At 41.9% G+C, this 18,860-nt stretch overlaps 24 non-coding genes across 24 annotated transcripts; 12 read left to right on the top strand and 12 right to left on the bottom strand.

Moving 5' to 3' along the window:
• Nucleotides 1–913: 913 nt before the first annotated feature.
• On the top strand, nt 914–985 carry trnag-ucc (transfer RNA glycine (anticodon UCC)). The gene has a single exon. It is a non-coding gene; the product is annotated as a tRNA-Gly (tRNA).
• A 287-nt stretch (nt 986–1,272) lies between these two features.
• On the bottom strand, nt 1,273–1,344 carry trnap-agg (transfer RNA proline (anticodon AGG)). Its single transcript has one exon. It is a non-coding gene; the product is annotated as a tRNA-Pro (tRNA).
• A 990-nt stretch (nt 1,345–2,334) lies between these two features.
• Nucleotides 2,335–2,406, top strand: trnag-ucc (transfer RNA glycine (anticodon UCC)). Its single transcript has one exon. It is a non-coding gene; the product is annotated as a tRNA-Gly (tRNA).
• A 287-nt stretch (nt 2,407–2,693) lies between these two features.
• trnap-agg (transfer RNA proline (anticodon AGG)) lies at nt 2,694–2,765 on the bottom strand. The gene has a single exon. It is a non-coding gene; the product is annotated as a tRNA-Pro (tRNA).
• Nucleotides 2,766–3,755: 990 nt separating this feature from the next.
• On the top strand, nt 3,756–3,827 carry trnag-ucc (transfer RNA glycine (anticodon UCC)). Its single transcript has one exon. It is a non-coding gene; the product is annotated as a tRNA-Gly (tRNA).
• Nucleotides 3,828–4,114: 287 nt separating this feature from the next.
• Nucleotides 4,115–4,186, bottom strand: trnap-agg (transfer RNA proline (anticodon AGG)). Its single transcript has one exon. It is a non-coding gene; the product is annotated as a tRNA-Pro (tRNA).
• Nucleotides 4,187–5,176: 990 nt separating this feature from the next.
• trnag-ucc (transfer RNA glycine (anticodon UCC)) lies at nt 5,177–5,248 on the top strand. Its single transcript has one exon. It is a non-coding gene; the product is annotated as a tRNA-Gly (tRNA).
• Nucleotides 5,249–5,535: 287 nt separating this feature from the next.
• trnap-agg (transfer RNA proline (anticodon AGG)) lies at nt 5,536–5,607 on the bottom strand. Its single transcript has one exon. It is a non-coding gene; the product is annotated as a tRNA-Pro (tRNA).
• Nucleotides 5,608–6,597: 990 nt separating this feature from the next.
• Nucleotides 6,598–6,669, top strand: trnag-ucc (transfer RNA glycine (anticodon UCC)). Its single transcript has one exon. It is a non-coding gene; the product is annotated as a tRNA-Gly (tRNA).
• A 287-nt stretch (nt 6,670–6,956) lies between these two features.
• Nucleotides 6,957–7,028, bottom strand: trnap-agg (transfer RNA proline (anticodon AGG)). Its single transcript has one exon. It is a non-coding gene; the product is annotated as a tRNA-Pro (tRNA).
• Nucleotides 7,029–8,018: 990 nt separating this feature from the next.
• On the top strand, nt 8,019–8,090 carry trnag-ucc (transfer RNA glycine (anticodon UCC)). The gene has a single exon. It is a non-coding gene; the product is annotated as a tRNA-Gly (tRNA).
• A 287-nt stretch (nt 8,091–8,377) lies between these two features.
• trnap-agg (transfer RNA proline (anticodon AGG)) lies at nt 8,378–8,449 on the bottom strand. The gene has a single exon. It is a non-coding gene; the product is annotated as a tRNA-Pro (tRNA).
• Nucleotides 8,450–9,439: 990 nt separating this feature from the next.
• Nucleotides 9,440–9,511, top strand: trnag-ucc (transfer RNA glycine (anticodon UCC)). The gene has a single exon. It is a non-coding gene; the product is annotated as a tRNA-Gly (tRNA).
• Nucleotides 9,512–9,798: 287 nt separating this feature from the next.
• Nucleotides 9,799–9,870, bottom strand: trnap-agg (transfer RNA proline (anticodon AGG)). Its single transcript has one exon. It is a non-coding gene; the product is annotated as a tRNA-Pro (tRNA).
• Nucleotides 9,871–10,860: 990 nt separating this feature from the next.
• Nucleotides 10,861–10,932, top strand: trnag-ucc (transfer RNA glycine (anticodon UCC)). The gene has a single exon. It is a non-coding gene; the product is annotated as a tRNA-Gly (tRNA).
• Nucleotides 10,933–11,219: 287 nt separating this feature from the next.
• Nucleotides 11,220–11,291, bottom strand: trnap-agg (transfer RNA proline (anticodon AGG)). The gene has a single exon. It is a non-coding gene; the product is annotated as a tRNA-Pro (tRNA).
• A 982-nt stretch (nt 11,292–12,273) lies between these two features.
• trnag-ucc (transfer RNA glycine (anticodon UCC)) lies at nt 12,274–12,345 on the top strand. The gene has a single exon. It is a non-coding gene; the product is annotated as a tRNA-Gly (tRNA).
• A 287-nt stretch (nt 12,346–12,632) lies between these two features.
• Nucleotides 12,633–12,704, bottom strand: trnap-agg (transfer RNA proline (anticodon AGG)). Its single transcript has one exon. It is a non-coding gene; the product is annotated as a tRNA-Pro (tRNA).
• A 2,380-nt stretch (nt 12,705–15,084) lies between these two features.
• trnag-ucc (transfer RNA glycine (anticodon UCC)) lies at nt 15,085–15,156 on the top strand. The gene has a single exon. It is a non-coding gene; the product is annotated as a tRNA-Gly (tRNA).
• A 287-nt stretch (nt 15,157–15,443) lies between these two features.
• Nucleotides 15,444–15,515, bottom strand: trnap-agg (transfer RNA proline (anticodon AGG)). Its single transcript has one exon. It is a non-coding gene; the product is annotated as a tRNA-Pro (tRNA).
• Nucleotides 15,516–16,493: 978 nt separating this feature from the next.
• On the top strand, nt 16,494–16,565 carry trnag-ucc (transfer RNA glycine (anticodon UCC)). The gene has a single exon. It is a non-coding gene; the product is annotated as a tRNA-Gly (tRNA).
• A 287-nt stretch (nt 16,566–16,852) lies between these two features.
• On the bottom strand, nt 16,853–16,924 carry trnap-agg (transfer RNA proline (anticodon AGG)). Its single transcript has one exon. It is a non-coding gene; the product is annotated as a tRNA-Pro (tRNA).
• A 977-nt stretch (nt 16,925–17,901) lies between these two features.
• Nucleotides 17,902–17,973, top strand: trnag-ucc (transfer RNA glycine (anticodon UCC)). The gene has a single exon. It is a non-coding gene; the product is annotated as a tRNA-Gly (tRNA).
• A 287-nt stretch (nt 17,974–18,260) lies between these two features.
• On the bottom strand, nt 18,261–18,332 carry trnap-agg (transfer RNA proline (anticodon AGG)). The gene has a single exon. It is a non-coding gene; the product is annotated as a tRNA-Pro (tRNA).
• Between the last annotated feature and the right edge of the window lie 528 nt (nt 18,333–18,860).

Below are 18,860 nucleotides of genomic sequence, written 5' to 3'. Positions count from 1 at the left end.
ACGATTGAACATCATGTGAGTGTTTTGTGCTTTACTTGTGAGCATAACAGTCTTCCAAACTCTTGACCATGCTTCAGTTCAAATCTTCTGTAGTTCATCTGCTGTGTCTTTCACATTCTGTCTTCTTCAGTCGCGACAGCAAAATGATGACGAGTTTTTACAAATTAATAAAGTGCAAAATGAGATCAATTCATTTTTTAAAGAGCAAATGAAAAAATAAGACTTCAAAAGAATGGAACTCATTTATTTTGAGTCAAATGACGCAAAGGTACGTGAATCAAAGTCAATTAATGTTGAAAATACCCATTCAAATAGATCCGTTTTCAACTAGAGAGATTAAGACTCAGCGTATCCGTCTCAATCCTCCACAACTGCTTATGTTACCCCTCCATATCTGCAGTGAAAGATGGTGGACCTAGATCGGTTTTTGTCAAACCATGAGACAATACCTATAATCGGTCTTCTCACAAAAACATCTCTAGCTTCCGAACCGTTTGACCTACAAATTCGTATGACCACTCTCTGGAATGAGGAGACCCTCACGAACACGGTGGTATTCTCAATTTTTCTCTACATCCCCCACAAGTGTCAGGAGACTCGTCTGAAGTCAGAACCGTCTATGTGCCAAGTTCTGTTTGTAGAATCCAAAATCTTGAGCTACAAACTAATGTGACCCCACTTGTCGCAATGTTCTCCGTTTTGCCCTACGTTCCCCACAAGTGTCACGGGACTAATCTGAAGGTAACCTGTAGTGATTAAAATGATAGATTTTTTAACCAGGGACCTCTCGCAACCTAAGCCATAATCATACACCTAAACCAACGATCTGTCTGGTCAATGAATTATCACTTTCCACCAAAATGACGGTCAAATTATGAGTCGATGTCTCAATGTTGCTACTGAGCTGCACATAGCATTGGTGGTATAGTGGTGAGCATAGCTGCCTTCCAAGCAGTTGACCCGGGTTCGATTCCCGGCCAATGCAGAGCCTGAGGAATTCATTTGTTTTAGGGGCTGGATGTCATTTCAAGTGTATTACATTTGAATCATTATCGTTGTACTTGGAAGTCAGAATTGCTCCTACATTCTGCAGGTTATCTAAAATAATAAATGTTGTGCGACGTTGAACCAACAAGTGCATATCAAAATAGATTTGCAGTCCCATCGCCAAAACCATTCAGCCACCTTGTCCTGCGCCCAAGAGGTGATAGTCGGCATTCCGACCAGTGGCCCAAGATCTGCCTGTCTGAGATTGTTCAAGGATCTGCAAAAGGGCTCATCCGGGATTTGAACCCGGGACCTCTCGCACCCTAAGCGAGAATCATACCCCTAGACCAACGAGCCTTATGCCAAAAGTTATTTTTTTGCTTTCTGCAGCAATGACAGTGAAGATATCGATTGACGTGTCCATGGTGCTTGGAACGATTGAACATCATGTGAGTGTTTTGTGCTTTACTTGTGAGCATAACAGTCTTCCAAACTCTTGACCATGCTTCAGTTCAAATCTTCTGTAGTTCATCTGCTGTGTCTTTCACATTCTGTCTTCTTCAGTCGCGACAGCAAAATGATGACGAGTTTTTACAAATTAATAAAGTGCAAAATGAGATCAATTCATTTTTTAAAGAGCAAATGAAAAAATAAGACTTCAAAAGAATGGAACTCATTTATTTTGAGTCAAATGACGCAAAGGTACGTGAATCAAAGTCAATTAATGTTGAAAATACCCATTCAAATAGATCCGTTTTCAACTAGAGAGATTAAGACTCAGCGTATCCGTCTCAATCCTCCACAACTGCTTATGTTACCCCTCCATATCTGCAGTGAAAGATGGTGGACCTAGATCGGTTTTTGTCAAACCATGAGACAATACCTATAATCGGTCTTCTCACAAAAACATCTCTAGCTTCCGAACCGTTTGACCTACAAATTCGTATGACCACTCTCTGGAATGAGGAGACCCTCACGAACACGGTGGTATTCTCAATTTTTCTCTACATCCCCCACAAGTGTCAGGAGACTCGTCTGAAGTCAGAACCGTCTATGTGCCAAGTTCTGTTTGTAGAATCCAAAATCTTGAGCTACAAACTAATGTGACCCCACTTGTCGCAATGTTCTCCGTTTTGCCCTACGTTCCCCACAAGTGTCACGGGACTAATCTGAAGGTAACCTGTAGTGATTAAAATGATAGATTTTTTAACCAGGGACCTCTCGCAACCTAAGCCATAATCATACACCTAAACCAACGATCTGTCTGGTCAATGAATTATCACTTTCCACCAAAATGACGGTCAAATTATGAGTCGATGTCTCAATGTTGCTACTGAGCTGCACATAGCATTGGTGGTATAGTGGTGAGCATAGCTGCCTTCCAAGCAGTTGACCCGGGTTCGATTCCCGGCCAATGCAGAGCCTGAGGAATTCATTTGTTTTAGGGGCTGGATGTCATTTCAAGTGTATTACATTTGAATCATTATCGTTGTACTTGGAAGTCAGAATTGCTCCTACATTCTGCAGGTTATCTAAAATAATAAATGTTGTGCGACGTTGAACCAACAAGTGCATATCAAAATAGATTTGCAGTCCCATCGCCAAAACCATTCAGCCACCTTGTCCTGCGCCCAAGAGGTGATAGTCGGCATTCCGACCAGTGGCCCAAGATCTGCCTGTCTGAGATTGTTCAAGGATCTGCAAAAGGGCTCATCCGGGATTTGAACCCGGGACCTCTCGCACCCTAAGCGAGAATCATACCCCTAGACCAACGAGCCTTATGCCAAAAGTTATTTTTTTGCTTTCTGCAGCAATGACAGTGAAGATATCGATTGACGTGTCCATGGTGCTTGGAACGATTGAACATCATGTGAGTGTTTTGTGCTTTACTTGTGAGCATAACAGTCTTCCAAACTCTTGACCATGCTTCAGTTCAAATCTTCTGTAGTTCATCTGCTGTGTCTTTCACATTCTGTCTTCTTCAGTCGCGACAGCAAAATGATGACGAGTTTTTACAAATTAATAAAGTGCAAAATGAGATCAATTCATTTTTTAAAGAGCAAATGAAAAAATAAGACTTCAAAAGAATGGAACTCATTTATTTTGAGTCAAATGACGCAAAGGTACGTGAATCAAAGTCAATTAATGTTGAAAATACCCATTCAAATAGATCCGTTTTCAACTAGAGAGATTAAGACTCAGCGTATCCGTCTCAATCCTCCACAACTGCTTATGTTACCCCTCCATATCTGCAGTGAAAGATGGTGGACCTAGATCGGTTTTTGTCAAACCATGAGACAATACCTATAATCGGTCTTCTCACAAAAACATCTCTAGCTTCCGAACCGTTTGACCTACAAATTCGTATGACCACTCTCTGGAATGAGGAGACCCTCACGAACACGGTGGTATTCTCAATTTTTCTCTACATCCCCCACAAGTGTCAGGAGACTCGTCTGAAGTCAGAACCGTCTATGTGCCAAGTTCTGTTTGTAGAATCCAAAATCTTGAGCTACAAACTAATGTGACCCCACTTGTCGCAATGTTCTCCGTTTTGCCCTACGTTCCCCACAAGTGTCACGGGACTAATCTGAAGGTAACCTGTAGTGATTAAAATGATAGATTTTTTAACCAGGGACCTCTCGCAACCTAAGCCATAATCATACACCTAAACCAACGATCTGTCTGGTCAATGAATTATCACTTTCCACCAAAATGACGGTCAAATTATGAGTCGATGTCTCAATGTTGCTACTGAGCTGCACATAGCATTGGTGGTATAGTGGTGAGCATAGCTGCCTTCCAAGCAGTTGACCCGGGTTCGATTCCCGGCCAATGCAGAGCCTGAGGAATTCATTTGTTTTAGGGGCTGGATGTCATTTCAAGTGTATTACATTTGAATCATTATCGTTGTACTTGGAAGTCAGAATTGCTCCTACATTCTGCAGGTTATCTAAAATAATAAATGTTGTGCGACGTTGAACCAACAAGTGCATATCAAAATAGATTTGCAGTCCCATCGCCAAAACCATTCAGCCACCTTGTCCTGCGCCCAAGAGGTGATAGTCGGCATTCCGACCAGTGGCCCAAGATCTGCCTGTCTGAGATTGTTCAAGGATCTGCAAAAGGGCTCATCCGGGATTTGAACCCGGGACCTCTCGCACCCTAAGCGAGAATCATACCCCTAGACCAACGAGCCTTATGCCAAAAGTTATTTTTTTGCTTTCTGCAGCAATGACAGTGAAGATATCGATTGACGTGTCCATGGTGCTTGGAACGATTGAACATCATGTGAGTGTTTTGTGCTTTACTTGTGAGCATAACAGTCTTCCAAACTCTTGACCATGCTTCAGTTCAAATCTTCTGTAGTTCATCTGCTGTTTCTTTCACATTCTGTCTTCTTCAGTCGCGACAGCAAAATGATGACGAGTTTTTACAAATTAATAAAGTGCAAAATGAGATCAATTCATTTTTTAAAGAGCAAATGAAAAAATAAGACTTCAAAAGAATGGAACTCATTTATTTTGAGTCAAATGACGCAAAGGTACGTGAATCAAAGTCAATTAATGTTGAAAATACCCATTCAAATAGATCCGTTTTCAACTAGAGAGATTAAGACTCAGCGTATCCGTCTCAATCCTCCACAACTGCTTATGTTACCCCTCCATATCTGCAGTGAAAGATGGTGGACCTAGATCGGTTTTTGTCAAACCATGAGACAATACCTATAATCGGTCTTCTCACAAAAACATCTCTAGCTTCCGAACCGTTTGACCTACAAATTCGTATGACCACTCTCTGGAATGAGGAGACCCTCACGAACACGGTGGTATTCTCAATTTTTCTCTACATCCCCCACAAGTGTCAGGAGACTCGTCTGAAGTCAGAACCGTCTATGTGCCAAGTTCTGTTTGTAGAATCCAAAATCTTGAGCTACAAACTAATGTGACCCCACTTGTCGCAATGTTCTCCGTTTTGCCCTACGTTCCCCACAAGTGTCACGGGACTAATCTGAAGGTAACCTGTAGTGATTAAAATGATAGATTTTTTAACCAGGGACCTCTCGCAACCTAAGCCATAATCATACACCTAAACCAACGATCTGTCTGGTCAATGAATTATCACTTTCCACCAAAATGACGGTCAAATTATGAGTCGATGTCTCAATGTTGCTACTGAGCTGCACATAGCATTGGTGGTATAGTGGTGAGCATAGCTGCCTTCCAAGCAGTTGACCCGGGTTCGATTCCCGGCCAATGCAGAGCCTGAGGAATTCATTTGTTTTAGGGGCTGGATGTCATTTCAAGTGTATTACATTTGAATCATTATCGTTGTACTTGGAAGTCAGAATTGCTCCTACATTCTGCAGGTTATCTAAAATAATAAATGTTGTGCGACGTTGAACCAACAAGTGCATATCAAAATAGATTTGCAGTCCCATCGCCAAAACCATTCAGCCACCTTGTCCTGCGCCCAAGAGGTGATAGTCGGCATTCCGACCAGTGGCCCAAGATCTGCCTGTCTGAGATTGTTCAAGGATCTGCAAAAGGGCTCATCCGGGATTTGAACCCGGGACCTCTCGCACCCTAAGCGAGAATCATACCCCTAGACCAACGAGCCTTATGCCAAAAGTTATTTTTTTGCTTTCTGCAGCAATGACAGTGAAGATATCGATTGACGTGTCCATGGTGCTTGGAACGATTGAACATCATGTGAGTGTTTTGTGCTTTACTTGTGAGCATAACAGTCTTCCAAACTCTTGACCATGCTTCAGTTCAAATCTTCTGTAGTTCATCTGCTGTGTCTTTCACATTCTGTCTTCTTCAGTCGCGACAGCAAAATGATGACGAGTTTTTACAAATTAATAAAGTGCAAAATGAGATCAATTCATTTTTTAAAGAGCAAATGAAAAAATAAGACTTCAAAAGAATGGAACTCATTTATTTTGAGTCAAATGACGCAAAGGTACGTGAATCAAAGTCAATTAATGTTGAAAATACCCATTCAAATAGATCCGTTTTCAACTAGAGAGATTAAGACTCAGCGTATCCGTCTCAATCCTCCACAACTGCTTATGTTACCCCTCCATATCTGCAGTGAAAGATGGTGGACCTAGATCGGTTTTTGTCAAACCATGAGACAATACCTATAATCGGTCTTCTCACAAAAACATCTCTAGCTTCCGAACCGTTTGACCTACAAATTCGTATGACCACTCTCTGGAATGAGGAGACCCTCACGAACACGGTGGTATTCTCAATTTTTCTCTACATCCCCCACAAGTGTCAGGAGACTCGTCTGAAGTCAGAACCGTCTATGTGCCAAGTTCTGTTTGTAGAATCCAAAATCTTGAGCTACAAACTAATGTGACCCCACTTGTCGCAATGTTCTCCGTTTTGCCCTACGTTCCCCACAAGTGTCACGGGACTAATCTGAAGGTAACCTGTAGTGATTAAAATGATAGATTTTTTAACCAGGGACCTCTCGCAACCTAAGCCATAATCATACACCTAAACCAACGATCTGTCTGGTCAATGAATTATCACTTTCCACCAAAATGACGGTCAAATTATGAGTCGATGTCTCAATGTTGCTACTGAGCTGCACATAGCATTGGTGGTATAGTGGTGAGCATAGCTGCCTTCCAAGCAGTTGACCCGGGTTCGATTCCCGGCCAATGCAGAGCCTGAGGAATTCATTTGTTTTAGGGGCTGGATGTCATTTCAAGTGTATTACATTTGAATCATTATCGTTGTACTTGGAAGTCAGAATTGCTCCTACATTCTGCAGGTTATCTAAAATAATAAATGTTGTGCGACGTTGAACCAACAAGTGCATATCAAAATAGATTTGCAGTCCCATCGCCAAAACCATTCAGCCACCTTGTCCTGCGCCCAAGAGGTGATAGTCGGCATTCCGACCAGTGGCCCAAGATCTGCCTGTCTGAGATTGTTCAAGGATCTGCAAAAGGGCTCATCCGGGATTTGAACCCGGGACCTCTCGCACCCTAAGCGAGAATCATACCCCTAGACCAACGAGCCTTATGCCAAAAGTTATTTTTTTGCTTTCTGCAGCAATGACAGTGAAGATATCGATTGACGTGTCCATGGTGCTTGGAACGATTGAACATCATGTGAGTGTTTTGTGCTTTACTTGTGAGCATAACAGTCTTCCAAACTCTTGACCATGCTTCAGTTCAAATCTTCTGTAGTTCATCTGCTGTGTCTTTCACATTCTGTCTTCTTCAGTCGCGACAGCAAAATGATGACGAGTTTTTACAAATTAATAAAGTGCAAAATGAGATCAATTCATTTTTTAAAGAGCAAATGAAAAAATAAGACTTCAAAAGAATGGAACTCATTTATTTTGAGTCAAATGACGCAAAGGTACGTGAATCAAAGTCAATTAATGTTGAAAATACCCATTCAAATAGATCCGTTTTCAACTAGAGAGATTAAGACTCAGCGTATCCGTCTCAATCCTCCACAACTGCTTATGTTACCCCTCCATATCTGCAGTGAAAGATGGTGGACCTAGATCGGTTTTTGTCAAACCATGAGACAATACCTATAATCGGTCTTCTCACAAAAACATCTCTAGCTTCCGAACCGTTTGACCTACAAATTCGTATGACCACTCTCTGGAATGAGGAGACCCTCACGAACACGGTGGTATTCTCAATTTTTCTCTACATCCCCCACAAGTGTCAGGAGACTCGTCTGAAGTCAGAACCGTCTATGTGCCAAGTTCTGTTTGTAGAATCCAAAATCTTGAGCTACAAACTAATGTGACCCCACTTGTCGCAATGTTCTCCGTTTTGCCCTACGTTCCCCACAAGTGTCACGGGACTAATCTGAAGGTAACCTGTAGTGATTAAAATGATAGATTTTTTAACCAGGGACCTCTCGCAACCTAAGCCATAATCATACACCTAAACCAACGATCTGTCTGGTCAATGAATTATCACTTTCCACCAAAATGACGGTCAAATTATGAGTCGATGTCTCAATGTTGCTACTGAGCTGCACATAGCATTGGTGGTATAGTGGTGAGCATAGCTGCCTTCCAAGCAGTTGACCCGGGTTCGATTCCCGGCCAATGCAGAGCCTGAGGAATTCATTTGTTTTAGGGGCTGGATGTCATTTCAAGTGTATTACATTTGAATCATTATCGTTGTACTTGGAAGTCAGAATTGCTCCTACATTCTGCAGGTTATCTAAAATAATAAATGTTGTGCGACGTTGAACCAACAAGTGCATATCAAAATAGATTTGCAGTCCCATCGCCAAAACCATTCAGCCACCTTGTCCTGCGCCCAAGAGGTGATAGTCGGCATTCCGACCAGTGGCCCAAGATCTGCCTGTCTGAGATTGTTCAAGGATCTGCAAAAGGGCTCATCCGGGATTTGAACCCGGGACCTCTCGCACCCTAAGCGAGAATCATACCCCTAGACCAACGAGCCTTATGCCAAAAGTTATTTTTTTGCTTTCTGCAGCAATGACAGTGAAGATATCGATTGACGTGTCCATGGTGCTTGGAACGATTGAACATCATGTGAGTGTTTTGTGCTTTACTTGTGAGCATAACAGTCTTCCAAACTCTTGACCATGCTTCAGTTCAAATCTTCTGTAGTTCATCTGCTGTGTCTTTCACATTCTGTCTTCTTCAGTCGCGACAGCAAAATGATGACGAGTTTTTACAAATTAATAAAGTGCAAAATGAGATCAATTCATTTTTTAAAGAGCAAATGAAAAAATAAGACTTCAAAAGAATGGAACTCATTTATTTTGAGTCAAATGACGCAAAGGTACGTGAATCAAAGTCAATTAATGTTGAAAATACCCATTCAAATAGATCCGTTTTCAACTAGAGAGATTAAGACTCAGCGTATCCGTCTCAATCCTCCACAACTGCTTATGTTACCCCTCCATATCTGCAGTGAAAGATGGTGGACCTAGATCGGTTTTTGTCAAACCATGAGACAATACCTATAATCGGTCTTCTCACAAAAACATCTCTAGCTTCCGAACCGTTTGACCTACAAATTCGTATGACCACTCTCTGGAATGAGGAGACCCTCACGAACACGGTGGTATTCTCAATTTTTCTCTACATCCCCCACAAGTGTCAGGAGACTCGTCTGAAGTCAGAACCGTCTATGTGCCAAGTTCTGTTTGTAGAATCCAAAATCTTGAGCTACAAACTAATGTGACCCCACTTGTCGCAATGTTCTCCGTTTTGCCCTACGTTCCCCACAAGTGTCACGGGACTAATCTGAAGGTAACCTGTAGTGATTAAAATGATAGATTTTTTAACCAGGGACCTCTCGCAACCTAAGCCATAATCATACACCTAAACCAACGATCTGTCTGGTCAATGAATTATCACTTTCCACCAAAATGACGGTCAAATTATGAGTCGATGTCTCAATGTTGCTACTGAGCTGCACATAGCATTGGTGGTATAGTGGTGAGCATAGCTGCCTTCCAAGCAGTTGACCCGGGTTCGATTCCCGGCCAATGCAGAGCCTGAGGAATTCATTTGTTTTAGGGGCTGGATGTCATTTCAAGTGTATTACATTTGAATCATTATCGTTGTACTTGGAAGTCAGAATTGCTCCTACATTCTGCAGGTTATCTAAAATAATAAATGTTGTGCGACGTTGAACCAACAAGTGCATATCAAAATAGATTTGCAGTCCCATCGCCAAAACCATTCAGCCACCTTGTCCTGCGCCCAAGAGGTGATAGTCGGCATTCCGACCAGTGGCCCAAGATCTGCCTGTCTGAGATTGTTCAAGGATCTGCAAAAGGGCTCATCCGGGATTTGAACCCGGGACCTCTCGCACCCTAAGCGAGAATCATACCCCTAGACCAACGAGCCTTATGCCAAAAGTTATTTTTTTGCTTTCTGCAGCAATGACAGTGAAGATATCGATTGACGTGTCCATGGTGCTTGGAACGATTGAACATCATGTGAGTGTTTTGTGCTTTACTTGTGAGCATAACAGTCTTCCAAACTCTTGACCATGCTTCAGTTCAAATCTTCTGTAGTTCATCTGCTGTGTCTTTCACATTCTGTCTTCTTCAGTCGCGACAGCAAAATGATGACGAGTTTTTACAAATTAATAAAGTGCAAAATGAGATCAATTCATTTTTTAAAGAGCAAATGAAAAAATAAGACTTCAAAAGAATGGAACTCATTTATTTTGAGTCAAATGACGCAAAGGTACGTGAATCAAAGTCAATTAATGTTGAAAATACCCATTCAAATAGATCCGTTTTCAACTAGAGAGATTAAGACTCAGCGTATCCGTCTCAATCCTCCACAACTGCTTATGTTACCCCTCCATATCTGCAGTGAAAGATGGTGGACCTAGATCGGTTTTTGTCAAACCATGAGACAATACCTATAATCGGTCTTCTCACAAAAACATCTCTAGCTTCCGAACCGTTTGACCTACAAATTCGTATGACCACTCTCTGGAATGAGGAGACCCTCACGAACACGGTGGTATTCTCAATTTTTCTCTACATCCCCCACAAGTGTCAGGAGACTCGTCTGAAGTCAGAACCGTCTATGTGCCAAGTTCTGTTTGTAGAATCCAAAATCTTGAGCTACAAACTAATGTGACCCCACTTGTCGCAATGTTCTCCGTTTTGCCCTACGTTCCCCACAAGTGTCACGGGACTAATCTGAAGGTAACCTGTAGTGATTAAAATGATAGATTTTTTAACCAGGGACCTCTCGCAACCTAAGCCATAATCATACACCTAAACCAACGATCTGTCTGGTCAATGAATTATCACTTTCCACCAAAATGACGGTCAAATTATGAGTCGATGTCTCAATGTTGCTACTGAGCTGCACATAGCATTGGTGGTATAGTGGTGAGCATAGCTGCCTTCCAAGCAGTTGACCCGGGTTCGATTCCCGGCCAATGCAGAGCCTGAGGAATTCATTTGTTTTAGGGGCTGGATGTCATTTCAAGTGTATTACATTGGAATCATTATCGTTGTACTTGGAAGTCAGAATTGCTCCTACATTCTGCAGGTTATCTAAAATAATAAATGTTGTGCGACGTTGAACCAACAAGTGCATATCAAAATAGATTTGCAGTCCCATCGCCAAAACCATTCAGCCACCTTGTCCTGCGCCCAAGAGGTGATAGTCGGCATTCCGACCAGTGGCCCAAGATCTGCCTGTCTGAGATTGTTCAAGGATCTGCAAAAGGGCTCATCCGGGATTTGAACCCGGGACCTCTCGCACCCTAAGCGAGAAACATACCCCTAGACCAACGAGCCTTATGCCAAAAGTTATTTTTTTGCTTTCTGCAGCAATGACAGTGAAGATATCGATTGACGTGTCCATGGTGCTTGGAACGATTGAACATCATGTGAGTGTTTTGTGCTTTACTTGTGAGCATAAGTAACTCTTGACCATGCTTCAGTTCAAATCTTCTGTAGTTCATCTGCTGTTTCTTTCACATTCTGTCTTCTTCAGTCGCGACAGCAAAATGATGACGAGTTTTTACAAATTAATAAAGTGCAAAATGAGATCAATTCATTTTTTAAAGAGCAAATGAAAAAATAAGACTTCAAAAGAATGGAACTCATTTATTTTGAGTCAAATGACGCAAAGGTACGTGAATCAAAGTCAATTAATGTTGAAAATACCCATTCAAATAGATCCGTTTTCAACTAGAGAGATTAAGACTCAGCGTATCCGTCTCAATCCTCCACAACTGCTTATGTTACCCCTGCATATCTGCAGTGAAAGATGGTGGACCTAGATCGGTTTTTGTCAAACCATGAGACAATACCTATAATCGGTCTTCTCACAAGAACATCTCTAGCTTCCGAACCGTTTGACCTACAAATTCGTATGACCACTCTCTGGAATGAGGAGACCCTCACGAACACGGTGGTATTCTCAATTTTTCTCTACATCCCCCACAAGTGTCAGGAGACTCGTCTGAAGTCAGAACCGTCTATGTGCCAAGTTCTGTTTGTAGAATCCAAAATCTTGAGCTACAAACTAATGTGACCCCACTTGTCGCAATGTTCTCCGTTTTGCCCTACGTTCCCCACAAGTGTCACGGGACTAATCTGAAGGTAACCTGTAGTGATTAAAATGATAGATTTTTTAACCAGGGACCTCTCGCAACCTAAGCCATAATCATACACCTAAACCAACGATCTGTCTGGTCAATGAATTATCACTTTCCACCAAAATGACGGTCAAATTATGAGTCGATGTCTCAATGTTGCTACTGAGCTGCACATAGCATTGGTGGTATAGTGGTGAGCATAGCTGCCTTCCAAGCAGTTGACCCGGGTTCGATTCCCGGCCAATGCAGAGCCTGAGGAATTCATTTGTTTTAGGGGCTGGATGTCATTTCAAGTGTATTACATTGGAATCATTATCGTTGTACTTGGAAGTCAGAATTGCTCCTACATTCTGCAGGTTATCTAAAATAATAAATGTTGTGCGACGTTGAACCAACAAGTGCATATCAAAATAGATTTGCAGTCCCATCGCCAAAACCATTCAGCCACCTTGTCCTGCGCCCAAGAGGTGATAGTCGGCATTCCGACCAGTGGCCCAAGATCTGCCTGTCTGAGATTGTTCAAGGATCTGCAAAAGGGCTCATCCGGGATTTGAACCCGGGACCTCTCGCACCCTAAGCGAGAATCATACCCCTAGACCAACGAGCCTTATGCCAAAAGTTATTTTTTTGCTTTCTGCAGCAATGACAGTGAAGATATCGATTGACGTGTCCATGGTGCTTGGAACGATTGAACATCATGTGAGTGTTTTGTGCTTTACTTGTGAGCATAAGTAACTCTTGACCATGCTTCAGTTCAAATCTTCTGTAGTTCATCTGCTGTTTCTTTCACATTCTGTCTTCTTCAGTCGCGACAGCAAAATGATGACGAGTTTTTACAAATTAATAAAGTGCAAAATGAGATCAATTCATTTTTTAAAGAGCAAATGAAAAAATAAGACTTCAAAAGAATGGAACTCATTTATTTTGAGTCAAATGACGCAAAGGTACGTGAATCAAAGTCAATTAATGTTGAAAATACCCATTCAAATAGATCCGTTTTCAACTAGAGAGATTACTCAGCGTATCCGTCTCAATCCTCCACAACTGCTTATGTTACCCCTCCATATCTGCAGTGAAAGATGGTGGACCTAGATCGGTTTTTGTCAAACCATGAGACAATACCTATAATCGGTCTTCTCACAAAAACATCTCTAGCTTCCGAACCGTTTGACCTATAAATTCGTATGACCACTCTCTGGAATGAGGAGACCCTCACGAACACGGTGGTATTCTCAATTTTTCTCTACATCCCCCACAAGTGTCAGGAGACTCGTCTGAAGTCAGAACCGTCTATGTGCCAAGTTCTATTTGTAGAATCCAAAATCTTGAGCTACAAACTAATGTGACCCCACTTGTCGCAATGTTCTCCGTTTTGCCCTACGTTCCCCACAAGTGTCACGGGACTAATCTGAAGGTAACCTGTAGTGATTAAAATGATAGATTTTTTAACCAGGGACCTCTCGCAACCTAAGCCATAATCATACACCTAAACCAACGATCTGTCTGGTCAATGAATTATCACTTTCCACCAAAATGACGGTCAAATTATGAGTCGATGTCTCAATGTTGCTAATGAGCTGCACATAGCATTGGTGTTATAGTGGTGAGCATAGCTTCCTTCCAAGCAGTTGACCCGGGTTTGATTCCCGGCCAATGCAGAGCCTGAGGAATTCATTTGTTTTAGGGGCTGGATGTCATTTCAAGTGTATTACATTTGAATCATTATCGTTGTACTTGGAAGTCAGAATTGCTCCTACATTCTGCAAGTTATCTAAAATAATAAATGTTGTGCGACGTTGAACCAACAAGTGCATATCAAAATAGATTTGCAGTCCCATCGCCAAAACCATTCAGCCACCTTGTCCTGCGCCCAAGAGGTGATAGTCGGCGTTCCGACCAGTGGCCCAAGATCTGCCTGTCTGAGATTGTTCAAGGATCTGCAAGATTTGGGATTTGAACCCGGGACCTCTCGCACCCTAAGCGAGAATCATACCCCTAGACCAACGAGCCTTATGCCAAAAGTTATTTTTTTGCTTTCTGCAGCAATGACAGTGAAGATATCGATTGACGTGTCCATGGTGCTTGGAACGATTGAACATCATGTGAGTGTTTTGTGCTTTACTTGTGAGCATAACAGTCTTCCAAACTCTTGACCATGCTTCAGTTCAAATCTTCTGTAGTTCATCTGCTGTGTCTTTCACATTCTGTCTTCTTCAGTCGCGACAGCAAAATGATGACAAGTTTTTACAAATTAATAAAGTGCAAAATGAGATCAATTCATTTTTTAAAGAGCAAATTAAAAAATAAGACTTCAAAAGAATGGAACTCATTTATTTTGAGGCAAATGACGCAAAGGTACGTGAATCAAAGTCAATTAATGTTGAAAATACCCATTCAAATAGATCCGTTTTCAACTAGAGAGATTATCCGTCTCAATCCTCCACAACTGCTTATGTTACCCCTCCATATCTGCAGTGAAAGATGGTGGACCTAGATCGGTTTTTGTCAAACCATGAGACAATACCTATAATCGGTCTTCTCACAAAAACATCTCACTTTCCGAACCGTTTGACCAATAAATTCGTATGACCACTCTCTGGAATGAGGAGACCCTCACGAACACGGTGGTATTCTCAATTTTTCTCTACATCCCCCACAAGTGTCAGGAGACTCGTCTGAAGTCAGAACCGTCTATGTGCCAAGTTCTATTTGTAGAATCCAAAATCTTGAGCTACAAACTAATGTGACCCCACTTGTCGCAATGTTCTCCGTTTTGCCCTACGTTCCCCACAAGTGTCACGGGACTAATCTGAAGGTAACCTGTAGTGATTAAAATGATAGATTTTTTAACCAGGGACCTCTCGCAACCTAAGCCATAATCATACACCTAAACCAACGATCTGTCTGGTCAATGAATTATCACTTTCCACCAAAATGATGGTCAAATTATGAGTCGATGTCTCAATGTTGCTAGTGAGCTGCACATAGCATTGGTGGTATAGTGGTGAGCATAGCTGCCTTCCAAGCAGTTGACCGGGGTTCGATTCCCGGCCAATGCAGAGCCTGAGGAATTTGTTTGTTTTAGAGGCTGGATGTCATTTCAAGTGTATTACATTTGAATCATTATCGTTGTACTTGGAAGTCAGAATTGCTCCTACATTCTGCAGGTTATCTAAAATAATAAATGTTGTGCGACGTTGAACCAACAAGTGCATATCAAAATAGATTTGCAGTCCCATCGCCAAAACCATTCAGCCACCTTGTCCTGCGCCCAAGAGGTGATAGTCGGCATTCCGACCAGTGGCCCAAGATCTGCCTGTCTGAGATTGTTCAAGGATCTGCAAAAGGGCTCATCCGGGATTTGAACCCGGGACCTCTCGCACCCTAAGCGAGAATCATACCCCTAGACCAACGAGCCTTATGCCAAAAGTTATTTTTTTGCTTTCTGCAGCAATGACAGTGAAGATATCGATTGACGTGTCCATGGTGCTTGGAACGATTGAACATCATGTGAGTGTTTTGTGCTTTACTTGTGAGCATAACAGTCTTCCAAACTCTTGACCATGCTTCAGTTCAAATCTTCTGTAGTTCATCTGCTGTGTCTTTCACATTCTGTCTTCTTCAGTCGCGACAGCAAAATGATGACAAGTTTTTACAAATTAATAAAGTGCAAAATGAGATCAATTCATTTTTTAAAGAGCAAATGAAAAAATAAGACTTCAAAAGAATGGAACTCATTTATTTTGAGGCAAATGACGCAAAGGTACGTGAATCAAAGTCAATTAATGTTGAAAATACCCATTCAAATAGATCCGTTTTCAACTAGAGAGATTATCCGTCTCAATCCTCCACAACTGCTTATGTTACCCCTCCATATCTGCAGTGAAAGATGGTGGACCTAGATCGGTTTTTGTCAAACCATGAGACAATACCTATAATCGGTCTTCTCACAAAAACATCTCTAGCTTCCGAACCGTTTGACCTATAAATTCGTATGACCACTCTCTGGAATGAGGAGACCCTCACGAACACGGTGGTATTCTCAATTTTTCTCTACATCCCCCACAAGTGTCAGGAGACTCGTCTGAAGTCACAACCGTCTATGTGCCAAGTTCTGTTTGTAGAATCCAAAATCTTGAGCTACAAACTAATGTGACCCCACTTGTCGAAATGTTCTCCGTTTTGCCCTACGTTCCCCACAAGTGTCACGGGACTAATCTGAAGGTAACCTGTAGTGATTAAAATGATAGATTTTTTAACCAGGGACCTCTCGCAACCTAAGCCATAATCATACACCTAAACCAACGATCTGTCTGGTCAATGAATTATCACTTTCCACCAAAATGACGGTCAAATTATGAGTCGATGTCTCAATGTTGCTACTGAGCTGCACATAGCATTGGTGGTATAGTGGTGAGCATAGCTTCCTTCCAAGCAGTTGACCCGGGTTCGATTCCCGGCCAATGCAGAGCCTGAGGAATTCATTTGTTTTAGGGGCTGGATGTCATTTCAAGTGTATTACATTTGAATCATTATCGTTGTACTTGGAAGTCAGAATTGCTCCTACATTCTGCAAGTTATCTAAAATAATAAATGTTGTGCGACGTTGAACCAACAAGTGCATATCAAAATAGATTTGCAGTCCCATCGCCAAAACCATTCAGCCACCTTGTCCTGCGCCCAAGAGGTGATAGTCGGCGTTCCGACCAGTGGCCCAAGATCTGCCTGTCTGAGATTGTTCAAGGATCTGCAAGAGGGCTTATCCGGGATTTGAACCCGGGACCTCTCACACCCTAAGCGAGAATCATACCCCTAGACCAACGAGCCTTATGCCAAAAGTTATTTTTTTGCTTTCTGCAGCAATGACAGTGAAGATATCGATTGACGTGTCCATGGTGCTTGGAACGATTGAACATCATGTGAGTGTTTTGTGCTTTACTTGTGAGCATAACAGTCTTCCAAACTCTTGACCATGCTTCAGTTCAAATCTTCTGTAGTTCATCTGCTGTGTCTTTCACATTCTGTCTTCTTCAGTCGCGACAGCAAAATGATGACAAGTTTTTACAAATTAATAAAGTGCAAAATGAGATCAATTCATTTTTTAAAGAGCAAATTAAAAAATAAGACTTCAAAAGAATGGAACTCATTTATTTTGAGGCAAATGACGCAAAGGTACGTGAATCAAAGTCAATTAATGTTGAAAATACCCATTCAAATAGATCCGTTTTCAACTAGAGAGATTATCCGTCTCAATCCTCCACAACTGCTTATGTTACCCCTCCATATCTGCAGTGAAAGATGGTGGACCTAGATCGGTTTTTGTCAAACCATGAGACAATACCTATAATCGGTCTTCTCACAAAAACATCTCACTTTCCGAACCGTTTGACCAATAAATTCGTATGACCACTCTCTGGAATGAGGAGACCCTCACGAACACGGTGGTATTCTCAATTTTTCTCTACATCCCCCACAAGTGTCAGGAGACTCGTCTGAAGTCAGAACCGTCTATGTGCCAAGTTCTATTTGTAGAATCCAAAATCTTGAGCTACAAACTAATGTGACCCCACTTGTCGCAATGTTCTCCGTTTTGCCCTACGTTCCCCACAAGTGTCACGGGACTAATCTGAAGGTAACCTGTAGTGATTAAAATGATAGATTTTTTAACCAGGGACCTCTCGCAACCTAAGCCATAATCATACACCTAAACCAACGATCTGTCTGGTCAATGAATTATCACTTTCCACCAAAATGACGGTCAAATTATGAGTCGATGTCTCAATGTTGCTAATGAGCTGCACATAGCATTGGTGGTATAGTGGTGAGCATAGCTTCCTTCCAAGCAGTTGACCCGGGTTCGATTCCCGGCCAATGCAGAGCCTGAGGAATTCATTTGTTTTAGGGGCTGGATGTCATTTCAAGTGTATTACATTTGAATCATTATCGTTGTACTTGGAAGTCAGAATTGCTCCTACATTCTGCAAGTTATCTAAAATAATAAATGTTGTGCGACGTTGAACCAACAAGTGCATATCAAAATAGATTTGCAGTCCCATCGCCAAAACCATTCAGCCACCTTGTCCTGCGCCCAAGAGGTGATAGTCGGCGTTCCGACCAGTGGCCCAAGATCTGCCTGTCTGAGATTGTTCAAGGATCTGCAAAAGGGCTCATCCGGGATTTGAACCTGGGACCTCTCGCACCCTAAGCGAGAATCATACCCCTAGACCAACGAGCCTTATGCCAAAAGTTATTTTTTTGCTTTCTGCAGCAATGACAGTGAAGATATCGATTGACGTGTCCATGGTGCTTGGAACGATTGAACATCATGTGAGTGTTTTGTGCTTTACTTGTGAGCATAACAGTCTTCCAAACTCTTGACCATGCTTCAGTTCAAATCTTCTGTAGTTCATCTGCTGTGTCTTTCACATTCTGTCTTCTTCAGAACCCATACATATGGTGATCGCTACATAAATAGTCATATTAAACATTCATGAAAATACAAGTGTCTCACATGTTTCGAAAGCCTAGAATCTTGCTAATCTAACTGCGTTGTCAGATTTAAAAAACAATTTACTGCGAAAGAATACAATGCGATTATCTGAGGCTGTTGAGGGGAGGGCAGGCCCACAACAATGGCCAACGTGAAATGGAGACAGTAGATAGAGCTGGTCTGTTGTAATATAATAAAGCCAGTAGATCTAGCTGGTCTTCAGAATATAATAGAGACAGTAGATCTAGCTGAAATGTCATAATATAAATGAGA

The sequence above is a fragment of the Oncorhynchus clarkii genome, chromosome 9, assembly GCF_045791955.1.
Source record: "Oncorhynchus clarkii lewisi isolate Uvic-CL-2024 chromosome 9, UVic_Ocla_1.0, whole genome shotgun sequence".
Classification (NCBI taxonomy): domain Eukaryota; kingdom Metazoa; phylum Chordata; class Actinopteri; order Salmoniformes; family Salmonidae; genus Oncorhynchus; species Oncorhynchus clarkii.
This window is presented reverse-complemented; position numbering and strand designations above follow the sequence as displayed.